This window comes from Camellia sinensis, chromosome 13 (genome assembly GCF_055761805.1).
Source record: "Camellia sinensis isolate YWXY chromosome 13, ASM5576180v1, whole genome shotgun sequence".
Taxonomy (NCBI): Eukaryota; Viridiplantae; Streptophyta; class Magnoliopsida; order Ericales; family Theaceae; genus Camellia; species Camellia sinensis.
Genome location: NC_138973.1, coordinates 121,809,990 through 121,821,947, shown reverse-complemented (window position 1 = coordinate 121,821,947; position 11,958 = coordinate 121,809,990). Strand labels below are relative to the sequence as shown.

At 40.7% G+C, this 11,958-nt stretch overlaps 1 long non-coding RNA gene across 1 annotated transcript; it reads left to right on the top strand.

The window, feature by feature from the left end:
* Positions 1 to 298: 298 nt before the first annotated feature.
* LOC114267617 (uncharacterized) lies at positions 299 to 3,020 on the top strand. Its single transcript, XR_014349516.1, has 4 exons — positions 299 to 641; positions 820 to 1,573; positions 1,835 to 2,196; positions 2,581 to 3,020. It is a non-coding gene; the product is annotated as an uncharacterized LOC114267617 (long non-coding RNA).
* The last annotated feature ends 8,938 nt before the right edge of the window (positions 3,021 to 11,958 follow it).

Sequence of the window (11,958 nt, the reverse complement as noted above, 5' to 3'; positions counted from 1 at the left end):
TTCAGCATAACAGAATACCCCATGACACACTATGCTCAAGAGTTTGGATTAAGTGGTTGTGGTTGTTTCTCAGTATGCTTGCAGAGTAGTAACCCTGGAAATGACATTTATGTAGAGTTCTTTTTGCCGGTGAGCAACAAAGTTGGTGGAAATGTAATGACCTCATTGATGAAGGAGATATTGGGAACAATGAAGAAAAAAATCCAGAGTTTTAAGCTTGCTTCTGGAGAAGAACTGGGGGAAGAATTAATTGTTGAAGTTATTGATTTTCCAGACGGTTCAAACTTTGAAGCTTTCTCCTGGAGAAGAGCTGGGGGAAGAATTTTCTGAAGTTATTGATTTTCACAATGGTGAAAAGTTTAATTTTGTTCAAATATCCCAAACTAGGCCTGAACCATTACAAAATGGAGCAGATTTGATGGAGCTGGAGTCATCAGATCAACAATCAATGGATGCTGTAAACAATGAAAGCAATGTCATCAGTGCGGAACGAAGCAACAGTACTTGTTCACAGGGAAAAGGCACAAGAAAGAAACTAAAAAGAAAGCAGAATAAAACTGGTGGTAAAATTGAAATTTTTTTGGAGGATATATTACAAACTTCACAAATGAGAATTGGGGATGCTGCGAAGAGCCTCCATGGTCAGCTTACACTCACAGTGATTTAAATATTATGTTGTTTGTGATCTTGCTTGCTATTTTCAACTAGACACCAGACAGACATTTCTTGTGGACAAATATTTGAGCATTTTGCAGTAGCAAACAGAAAGTAGTTTCTCTTATATGGATTATTCTATTCTTTTTTTTTTTTTTTTTGCAGTTAGCATATCTACATTGAAGCGCTTGTAGGAAGCTTGGTATCCCAAGGTGGTCACCTCACCATATAAACCAGATAAACTAGAATGATGGGAATTCTGTTCAGATATCCCCAACTACTGGATCTCTGCCTAGGCTTGAACCCTTACAAAGGGAAGGTGGCATGATGCAACTGAATTCATCGGATCAACAATCAATGGATGCCATAAACATTACGAATGTTGTCGGTGCAGAACAAAGCAACATTGCTGTTACTCGTTCACAGGAAAAATACACAATAAAGAGGTCAGAAAGAGAACGCAAAAAAACTGGAATTAGAATTGAATTCCTCTTGAGGATATCCTATAAGCTTCGGAAATGAGCCACAACGATGCTGCAAATAGCCTCCATGGTAAGCTTACAGTCTCAGAAATTTAAATATAATGTTGCTTGTGATCTTGCTAGTTATCTTCAACTAGACCGACACTAGTAGTAGAGAAATAAATTTAGTTGGATTCTCCTTTTGCAGTTAGCAAATCTACATTGAAGCATGTCTGTAGGGATTACAGTATTAAGAAGTGGCCACCTTCCAAGATAACAAAATTTAGTGTAGGATCTCTGCCCACTGGATCTCTGCCTAGGTTTGAACCCTTACAAAATGAAGGTGACATGATGCAACATCAACAATCAATGGATGCCATAAACATTACGAATGTTGTCGGTGCAGAACAAAGCAACATTGCTGTTACTTGTTCACAGGAAAAATACGCAATAAAGAGGTTAGAAAGAGAACACAAACACTGGAGTTCGAAATGCAATTCCTATTGAGGATATCCTACAGGCTTCGGAAATGAGCATCCACAATGTTGCAAATAGCCTCCATGGTCAGCTTACACTCAGTAATTTAAATATGATGTTGTTTGTGATCTTGCTTGCTATTTTCAACTAGGCACCAGACAGACATTTCTCGTGGATAAATATTTGAGCTTTTTGCAGTAGCAAGTTTCTCTTATATGGATTATTCTATTCTTTTTTCGCAGTTAGCATATCTACATTGAAGCGCGCTTGTAGGAAGCTTGGTATCCCAAGGTGGCCACCTCACCATATAAACACGATAAACAAGAATGGTGGGAGTTCTGTTCAAATATCCCCAACTACTGGATCTTTGCCTAGGTTTGAACCCTTAAAAATGAAGGTGACATGATGCAACTGGATTCATTGGATCAACAATCAATGGATGCCACAAAGAATGGAGGGGATGTTATTTGTTCACAGGAAAAAGGCACAATGAAGATGCCATATAGAGAAGACAAAAAAACTGGTGTTAGAATTGCAATGCCTTCAGAGCATATCCTACAAACTTCAGAAGAGAGCCTTGAGGGTGCTGCAGAGCACCACGGCGGTAAAAGCTTACCCTCTCATGCTTCGTTTGGTTCACTGGAATGAAGTAGAATGGAATGATCATTCCTTTAGTCTTCTTATGGAATGACCATCATTCCCTAAAAATAGTGAAAAATGATTTCATTTACAATGCCTTTTTTATCACTATTTTAGTAAACCAAACGTAAGAAAAAATATTTTGATGGAATGAGTCATTCCATTGCACTTCATTCCAATGAACCAAATACCACCTCAGGGATTAAAATAGTAGTGTCACTTGTTATTTTCAACTAGACAGACTCTTTGGTAGAGAAATATTGAGCTTTGGGTAGTAGCAAACTGGAAATAGTTTCTCTTATCTGTATTGTTCCATTTGCGGCAAGCCAATCTGCATTTAAATCTGCAGGCAGCCCCTATGTTATGCAAAGGTGGCCAACTCGCATGCACAGTAAGGTTAGTCACTCTTGGCCATGTGTTAATCAGGAAACAATTCCCACAATTGAATTGTTATCTGTTGCAATTATTGGTTTTTCAGAATAATGAGAAACTCGATTCTATTCAAGTATTCCAGATTACAAGATCCCCTGCCTAGACCTGGACCTTTACAAAATGGAGATGATCAGATGATGCAGCTGGATTCATTAGATCAACAATCAATGGATGCCATAAACATTACGAATGTTGTCGGTGCAGAACAAAGCAACATTGCTGTTGCCTGTTCACAGGAAAAAAAAGCAATAAAGAGGTTAGAAAGAGAACACAAAAAAACTGGAGTTAAAATTGCAATTCCTACTGAGGATATCCTACAAGCTTCAGAAATGAGCCTCAATGGTGCTGCATGTAGACTCAACGGCAAGCTTACAGTCGCAGAAATTTAAATATAATGTTACTCGTGATCTTGCTAGTTATTTTCAACTAGACCGACACTGGTAGTGGAGAAATAAATTTAGTTGGATTCTCCTTTTGCAGTTAGCAAATCTACATTGAAGCGTGTCTGTAAGGGTTATGGTATTGAGAAGTGGCCACCTTCAAAGAGAACAAAATTTAGTTGCTCTCAGAATGTCACGCCCCAAGCTCCGTGACAACGCCGCACACTCAATTAAGTGAGCATGCAAGGCTAAGAGTCCAACACATAACCGACAATGTAAAATACTCAAATTAAATCCTTAAATATCATAATGCTAAAAACCATACAAATAGATAATTCTTATCATATGAAATTGTCCACCAAGTCCACTAATAAAAGAAATAATAATAATAATCCAAGTACTTAAATCATAGTCCTACTCTCGGCACTCCCACAAGTAAAAACCCCGCGCAGCTCTACTCCTCAGAATCTGAAAAATAAAATAAGGGTAAGCTAGACAGCCCAGTAAATAACCAACCATCACTGTTAGCTGGATCAAGTATACAAAAAAAATAGTCGATAACCAATAAATATATTTTTTGCTACCATTCAATAAATGAACAATTATTTTGTAAGATGTTTCGTAGCTGAAAATAAACAGTGTAGCAATACATTTTAATTGAAAAGACAATGAGGTAATTCAATAAAATTTCTTTGTTCAAAATTGATGGTTCGATATTCAAATGGTTCAATGATACAATTCACAAAACCCAAGTCTTGGTGACTACGGTCACTTAGCCCGTGACAAGGCCCAGAACCACACGTAGACCGGTGGTATAGCCCCAAAAGAAACTAGTTTCTGTGCCAATAAATAACCCCCATTGGCTAGGGTCCAAATCATAGTCAGACTAGAGTGATGCTCAGAATTCAAACAATACACAACTTTTAAATAAAAATATTCGATATTTTCGGAATAAACATTTGGTACAATTTTCAGAATAGTTTCACCAAATATTCGAATAATTTTCGTAATAATATTCGATGTTGTTTAATACTTGACCCATATTTTATTTTAAGAGAACATAAAGGTTATAAATAAATATTTATGATTTTAAACGATTTGATACGAATGAAAATGAACCAACAGTGATAGAGGGTTACTTACCTTCAAACAGCTAAAATAATATTTTCCAAGCTAATCTCAATTTACCAAGATCCACCTCAATCTCACAAACCTAATAAAATATTACACCGCATAAACAATTATTATGTGCATCCATTCATCTCTTCTTGTAACAACAATAAAATAAATTAACCCAATTGCCTATTAAGAACTCCCCCAATTTAGCATCAAAACAAAGCCATCACGGTTTCGAAAATTCTCAACCCATATTATTCTATTGTTGTTTATATACACGTAACAATTTGTAATTGCTTGTAGTTAAACGTGTATCCCAAAAATACACCACCATTAAACTTAATCCATCACATATCAATCTCAAAATATGAACCACCCAAATGGGATGCAAAATACACTCTAAAATTGAGCAAAATTGAGACCCCCAACATACACTACATCAATATATCTATTTAATCATATATGCCCATAAAATCATCTATTGATATATTAACACTAAAATCATAGATAGGAATACAATAAAATAAATCTTACCTAAGTGATGAATAAAGCAAAACCACCACTCTTATGAATCCTCCCTCTTCCTTGGTTTGGGTTTCTTTTCTTTAATTTTAAACTTTTCCAAACCCTTGCTTGCTGCCTTCACCTTCAACTCTTCCAAACCCTTTCTGCAGCACAAGCCTCTTTTCTCTTTTCTTTTACCTTCTCAAACCCTAGCCGCCTATGGCGCAATTCATAGCCTCTGTTTTGTTTGTTTTGCAAGACTTAAAGCCACAATAGGTGGGCTTATTAACCTAATTTCTCAAAGTTACAAAATTACCCATCTAAGTAATAGGAAATATAATGCCATCTCATAACTAATTCTTTGATATTAATAAATGACTCATATAAGTTAATTTAATTACTAATCTATCCAATAAAATAATAATATTTAAAACTTGGGTTTTACACAGAACCTTTGACGAGAAAACAAATCCAAAAATTGGATTATGATCTGTCTTCTAATCAAGCGTGGGATATAGTTACTCTCACAAAGCCACTCGATACAGCGACAAAAGATGCAGAAATCGTGATTATAAAGGCTAAATATGATAATATTGTAATAATGTTTCTGTTGTCTTCATCATCGGGTTTGGTAGAGTTGCAGCAGAAAGTGGCTCAGATGCTGGACTTGGATCCCGAACTTATCTCATCAGGTATAAAGATGAAGAAGGTGACTTGATTGTAATAGCTTGTGATGACGACTTACTGAATTTTATAACCATTTCTAGAATGTTGGGCAACACTACGATCCTGCTGTTGCTTGAGCCGAGGTTGCCAATTGCACAATCTTACTAACTAATCATTAGGTAATTTTTACATTTTTAATGTTAACACCATGGACTTTGATCCTTTCTATTTTATATATGTGAGAGGGTAATTTTTGGTAAAAATTGGGCCGAGCTACAGAGATGGACTTTATGACCCAAAGTACGAAGGACTGGATAAAAAGGCCCAATGGAAATGTAAAAGTTACTCCGGTCCAAGAGTAAGAAAGTTACTCCGGTTGAAGAATGGTAAAGTTACTTCGGCCCAGAAGAGATGTTAAGTTACTCCGGTCCGTAGAACTTTTCTAGTAAGGTCGGTCTCGGAGATAGTCTGGCCATGATGTATTCTGGGTAGGTCGGTCGGAATGTTGCTACTCGGTAGACCTGTAACGCCCTCAAAATAAGACAAGCATTTATATTCCTTTATTTCATTGAGTTTCATTACATAAGTATTACATGTTAACATCAAAACAAAATGCCCTACGGGCTTACAGCTTTCCAAGTTAACACTTGGTTTCAACAAAAGAGTACTAACTCGTTTACACATTAAGCCCTTGGCTTGAAGTTACATGTAATACATCAAAAGTAAAACAACTACACTATGTCCGCCTCTAGCCTTCCAAGCTATATCCTTGGAGGTGGCATGCTTTCTGTACCTGAAAATGATATTCCCATATAGGGTGAGCCACAGCCCAGTAGAAATACACTAAACCAACCATGGACAATGACTAAAACATTAGCAATTGATAGTTGGTCAACACTGATACAATCACATAAATTACATATTTATGTCAACGACTTACAAGTCCCATTTACTTTTCATTTTCCCTTTTTCAACAGATAAGCATGCTAGCCCTACCATCATTTCCACAGATATGTATAAAAACTATATCTCACATTCAGAACAGATATGTATATCAACAATATCCACAGATAAGCATACAAGCTATATCCACATTCTACAACAGATATGTATATCAACAATATCCACAGATAAGCATACAAGCTGTATCCACACTTCACAAAGATAAGCATATGAGCTCTATCTTCACTTCTCTAGACAAGCATATGAGCTCTGTCTACGGAGTTCATCCCCTATCTCCTCCCAATACCTATCCGGTTTAGAGGTACATCCCCTATCTTCCCCTAAACCGCGGAGTACATCCCCTATCTCCTCCTCTACACACAACGTATATAAACACATTGGTTCTATATACAATCACACAATACATACAATTAATGTATTCAATTAACCGTCAAGTTCCATGACACATTTCATTGATTAGTTTCAGTTTACCTAATCATCAAGCATTGTCTACAACAATCACGACTATCCTCCACCGATAGCCCAAAGCAGTTATTTCTAAACAGAAAATAAACGCACAATGGATATCCAATCAACATTTCATTCCTCATTCTTCTCAATTAATTATCCCAATTAATTAAACAATGTAATTAGGTCAATTCCCATAATTAACATTTCAACCCTTAGGTTCCATTTTCATCAATGATTCAACAATCATTCCATTTTTCTATGCCAAACATGCATCTAGGTTTATTATGAATAAAACCCCGACTTTTGTAAAATTACACAAAAGCCCCAAACTTTTACAAAATTACCCAACCAAGCCCAACATCTCAAAATACCAAAATTTAAAGACAAAACCCATAGAGAGGAGTAGGTTATCCCTACCTCAAACCCGGAGCCTCAAAGGAGATGAAGATCAAAACCAAAATGCTCCAAACCTCGAAATTTTCTGATCAAAAGGAAGCTCTCGACGATCAACACAACTTTTGTGAAGACAAAAGGTGAGTAAACGATCCTTACTAGATCAAATCTAAGAGAGAAGGGCCGATTTAGAGTGAGAAGCTCTGAAAATGGCTTTTTGGAAAAGTAAGAGAGAGAAGAGAAAGCAAAAAGTGATTTGAAAAGGCACAAATTCGGGACTTTAACCCAGTCTCCCGCTCGAGCGTAAAACACCCCGCTCGAGCGGCCACTCACAGACTTACGCTCGAGCGGCCAACCTCCCGCTCGAGCGCAGAATGCACTCGCTCAGCACTTTTGCAGAACCAGACCTCCGCTCGAGCTCCCAACCCTACGCTCGAGCGTACAACACTGCACAACAAATACTGGATGGGTGTATTCCCCGCTCGAGCGCCAACATCTCCGCTCGAGCGTACAGGCCAAAAAATCTGGGCAACTAGTTTTGGTTTCTAAACTCAACCAACCTGAAACAAACCTACCCAACACATCCCATAACTCAAATATGAAGTAAAGAGGATGCAAACAAGATAATAGTCAACTACCAACATCTACAGACACTAGGGGTGCAACTCGGGCGGGCTCAACCCGAGCAACCCGAGCCCAGCCCGAGTTTTTTTAGGGCTTGGGCATCTATATCTTGTAATCTGGACGGGCTTGGGCAGATTTTTGATGCCCGAATTGCAATTTGGGCCGGGCTTGGGCAGAACCAATGGCCAACCCGAGCAACCCGAACCCGAATTGAATTTAATATAATATATAATATATAATTTAATAAATTATATAATATATATAAATTAAGTAAAAGAGTTAGTCTTAATTTTTATTTTTTATTTTTTTTTTGGTTAGTCTTCTATTAAGTAAAAGAGTTTGTCTTAATTTTTATTTTTTATTTTTTTTTGGTTAATCTTCTACCATTAGATTAGTATCTTTTATGTCTACCCTTAGATCTACCTACAGGTTTCTGGACTCGGGCAATTCGGGCAATCTGGGCAATTCGGGCAATTCGGGCAATCTGGGCAATTCGGGCAAAGCTTGGGCCGGGCTTGGGCAGCAATGCTCGGGTTCATGGTCGGGCTTGGGCGGGCTTGGGCATTGCCTCGGGCAATTCGGGTCGGGCTTGGGCAGACCCCCAACCCGACCGAACCCGCCCGAGTTGCACCCCTAACAGACACAAGTCTGGATCACTATACAACAAGGGTAAACCCGAGATCGCTATAACCTCCCCCCCTTAAAGAATTTCGTCCCCGAAATTAAGCACCAGTTTTCAAAAACAAGTTTTCCTCCATTTTAAACAATGTTATATTTTAACATTCAACAATTCGACCCATTACCGGTCATCCCATCCCTTAAACAAGAGACATATCACAATATGTAAACAACATATGTACTTTCAACATGCATCAACATTATGCACTATCCTTCCAATTTCAACAATATGTTCAACAGATATAATGTTACATTCAACTTCCATATGAGGCAAGTTCCAAAACATACTACCAATAATCAAAACATTCTCAATGTTTCACAACTTAAGACATATATAAAAGCTCTTAAGTTCAACAAAATGTAAAATTCAAATACAAGATTACATATCAATAAACAAGTCCGGATATTTCTCACGGACTTCCAACTCACGTTCCCAAGTGGCTTCCTCCACTCCGTGATGTTTCCACAAGACTTTCACCAAAGGAATGGTCTTGCTACGCAGGACCTGGTCCCGCCTATCCAAGACCCGAACCGGTCTCTCCTCATACGAGGGATCCTCATCTACCTCTAAATCGCTCCAATCCAGCACATGTGATGGATCTGGCTCATACTTCCGAAGCATACTCACATGAAACACGTCATGCACTCCGGACAACTGCGGCGGTAAGGCTAACCGATAAGCAACCTCACCAATCCTCTCAAGGATCTCAAAAGGACCAATAAACCGAGGGGATAACTTCCCACTCTTCCCAAATCTCATCAAACCTCGCCTAGGTGATATCTTCAGAAAGACATGATCACCTACCTCAAACGCCAAAGGTCTCCTCCTACGGTCGGCATAACTCTTTTGTCGACTCTGGGCTGTAACAAGCCTCCTACGGATAAGCTCAACTTTTTCCGTCGTCTCCCTAACCAACTCCGGACCCAACAAAGGTGCATCACCCACCTCGGCCCAACAAACTGGAGACCTACACGGTCGGCCATACAAGGCCTCAAACGGTGCCATACCGATGCTAGACTGAAAACTGTTGTTGTAGGCAAACTCTACCAAGGGTAAGTGCCTCTCCCACGTCCCACTGAAGTCCAGGACACAACCCCGAAGCATATCCTCGAGGATCTGAATAGTACGCTCGGACTGCCCGTCAGTCTGAGGATGATAAGCCGTACTAAAGGTCAACTTAGTGCCCAAGGCACTCTGCAAACTCTGCCACAACCTAGCAGTAAAACGAGGGTCTCTATCTGAGACAATCGTCACTGGGACCCCGTGCAATCTCACTACGTCCCGAACATACAAATCGGCAAGATGATCCACCGAATCTCTCACGCGCATAGGAATAAAGTGCGCCGACTTAGTCAACCGGTCTACAGCCACCCAAATAGCATCACTACCCCGTTGAGTCCTCGGAAGACCTACAACGAAGTCCATAGTGATATGCTCCCACTTCCACTCGGCAATAGGCAAGGGTTGCAACAAACCCGCTGGCCTCTGATGCTCGGCCTTCACTTGCTGGCAAGTAAGGCACTTCGATACGAAAACAGCCACATCTCTCTTCATACCCCGCCACCAAAACTGGCGACCCAAATCCTGATACATCTTAGTACCTCCCGGATGCACCGCAAGGCGCGAATGGTGAAACTCTCGGAGTACTTCCTCTCGGCAAGACTCCGGTACAAACAAACGGTCTCGGTATCTCACACTCAGGTCGGGATACACCGTCAAGCCCTTCTCAACTTTCCCACTGGAGATCTTCTCTCGGAGGGATTCTACCTCAAGGTCACCTCTCTGTGCCTCTAACATTCTAGTCACAAGTGTAGGCTGCGCAACAACAGAAAACAAGGCCGCAGCCTCGACAGATTCGCCCAGTAGCAAATCAAACTCGCCAAGTGCTTCCAACATCTCCCATTCCCGGATGGCTATACAAGCTACATCACCAATGGTTTTCCTACTAAGGGCATCGGCCACAACATTGGCCTTTCCCGGATGATAATGCAACTCAAAATCATAATCCTCGATGAACTCCATCCATCTCCTCTGCCTCAAATTCAAGTCTCTCTGTGTAAACAGATACTTCAAACTCTTGTGGTCCGAGAACACCTCGAACTTCTCACCATAAAGGTAGTGTCTCCAGATTTTCAAGGCAAAGATCACAGCTGCTAACTCTAGGTCGTGTGTGGGGTAATTCTTCTCGTGTATTTTCAACTGACGTGAGCCATAAGCTACCACTTTCCCCTCTTGCATCAACACACAACCCAAACCCTCTCGTGAGGCATCACAATAAACCGCATAACCCAACCCTCTCTCCGGAATAATCAACACCGGAGCGGTGGTCAATCTAACTTTCAACTCTTGGAATGACCTTTCACAAGTCTCACTCCACACAAACTTGACTCCCTTCCAAGTCAGTCTAGTCAACGGTGACGCTAACCTGGAGAAATCTTTCACAAACCGACGGTAATACCCAGCCAATCCCAGAAAACTGCGGATCTCAAACACACTCTTAGGCTGTGCCCAATCTTGCACTGCCTCAACCTTGGATGTATCAACAGACACCCCTTCCCCGGATACCACGTGGCCTAAGAATTTGACTTCCCTCAGCCAGAACTCACACTTCCCAAACTTGGCATACAGCCTATGGGCTCTAAGTAACTCAAGCACCACTCTCAAGTGTGCCTCATGCTCCTCCTCAGAAGGCGAATAGATAAGGATGTCGTCCACGAAGACAACCACAAATCGGTCTAAGAACTCCCGGAAAATCCGGTTCATCAAGTCCATAAAGACTGCCGGTGCATTGGTAAGCCCAAATGGCATCACCAGAAACTCGTAATGGCCATACCGCGTACGGAATGCCGTTTTCGGAATATCCTCTTCCCTGACCCTCAACTGGTGGTAACCCGATCTCAAGTCTATCTTAGAGAAACAACGGGAACCCTTCAACTGGTCAAACAAATCATCTATACGGGGCATAGGGTACTTATTCTTAACCGTAGCCCGATTCAACTTCCGGTAGTCAATACACAGTCTCAAGGCACCATCTTTCTTTTTAACAAAGAGGGCCGGCGCTCCCCACGGTGAAACACTAGGGCGAACAAAACCCTTATCTAGCAATTCCTGGAGCTGAACTTTCAACTCAACCAACTCTGCTGGAGCAAAACAGTAAGGTGCCATAGAAATCGGCGCCGTGCCGGGCACTAAATCAATAGAAAACTCTATCTCTCGGTGAGGTGGCAAACTAACAAGATCTTCGGGAAAAACATCCGAATACTCACAAACCACCCTCGGTAACACAACCTGGGTCTCAACACACTCGCTACTCTCAAAGCTAGCAAGTAAACCACTAAGCTCACTTCGCCCTCGCGAATCATACCCCGGTGGCAAAACACTACCAACCCGGTCTCCCAAGAAATGGAACCACTCCCCGCTCAAGGTACACAATGTAACCCTCTGGCGGTAGCAATCAATAACAGCCCGGTATGACGATAACCAGTCCATACCCAAAATAACATCAAAACCCTTCATGGGC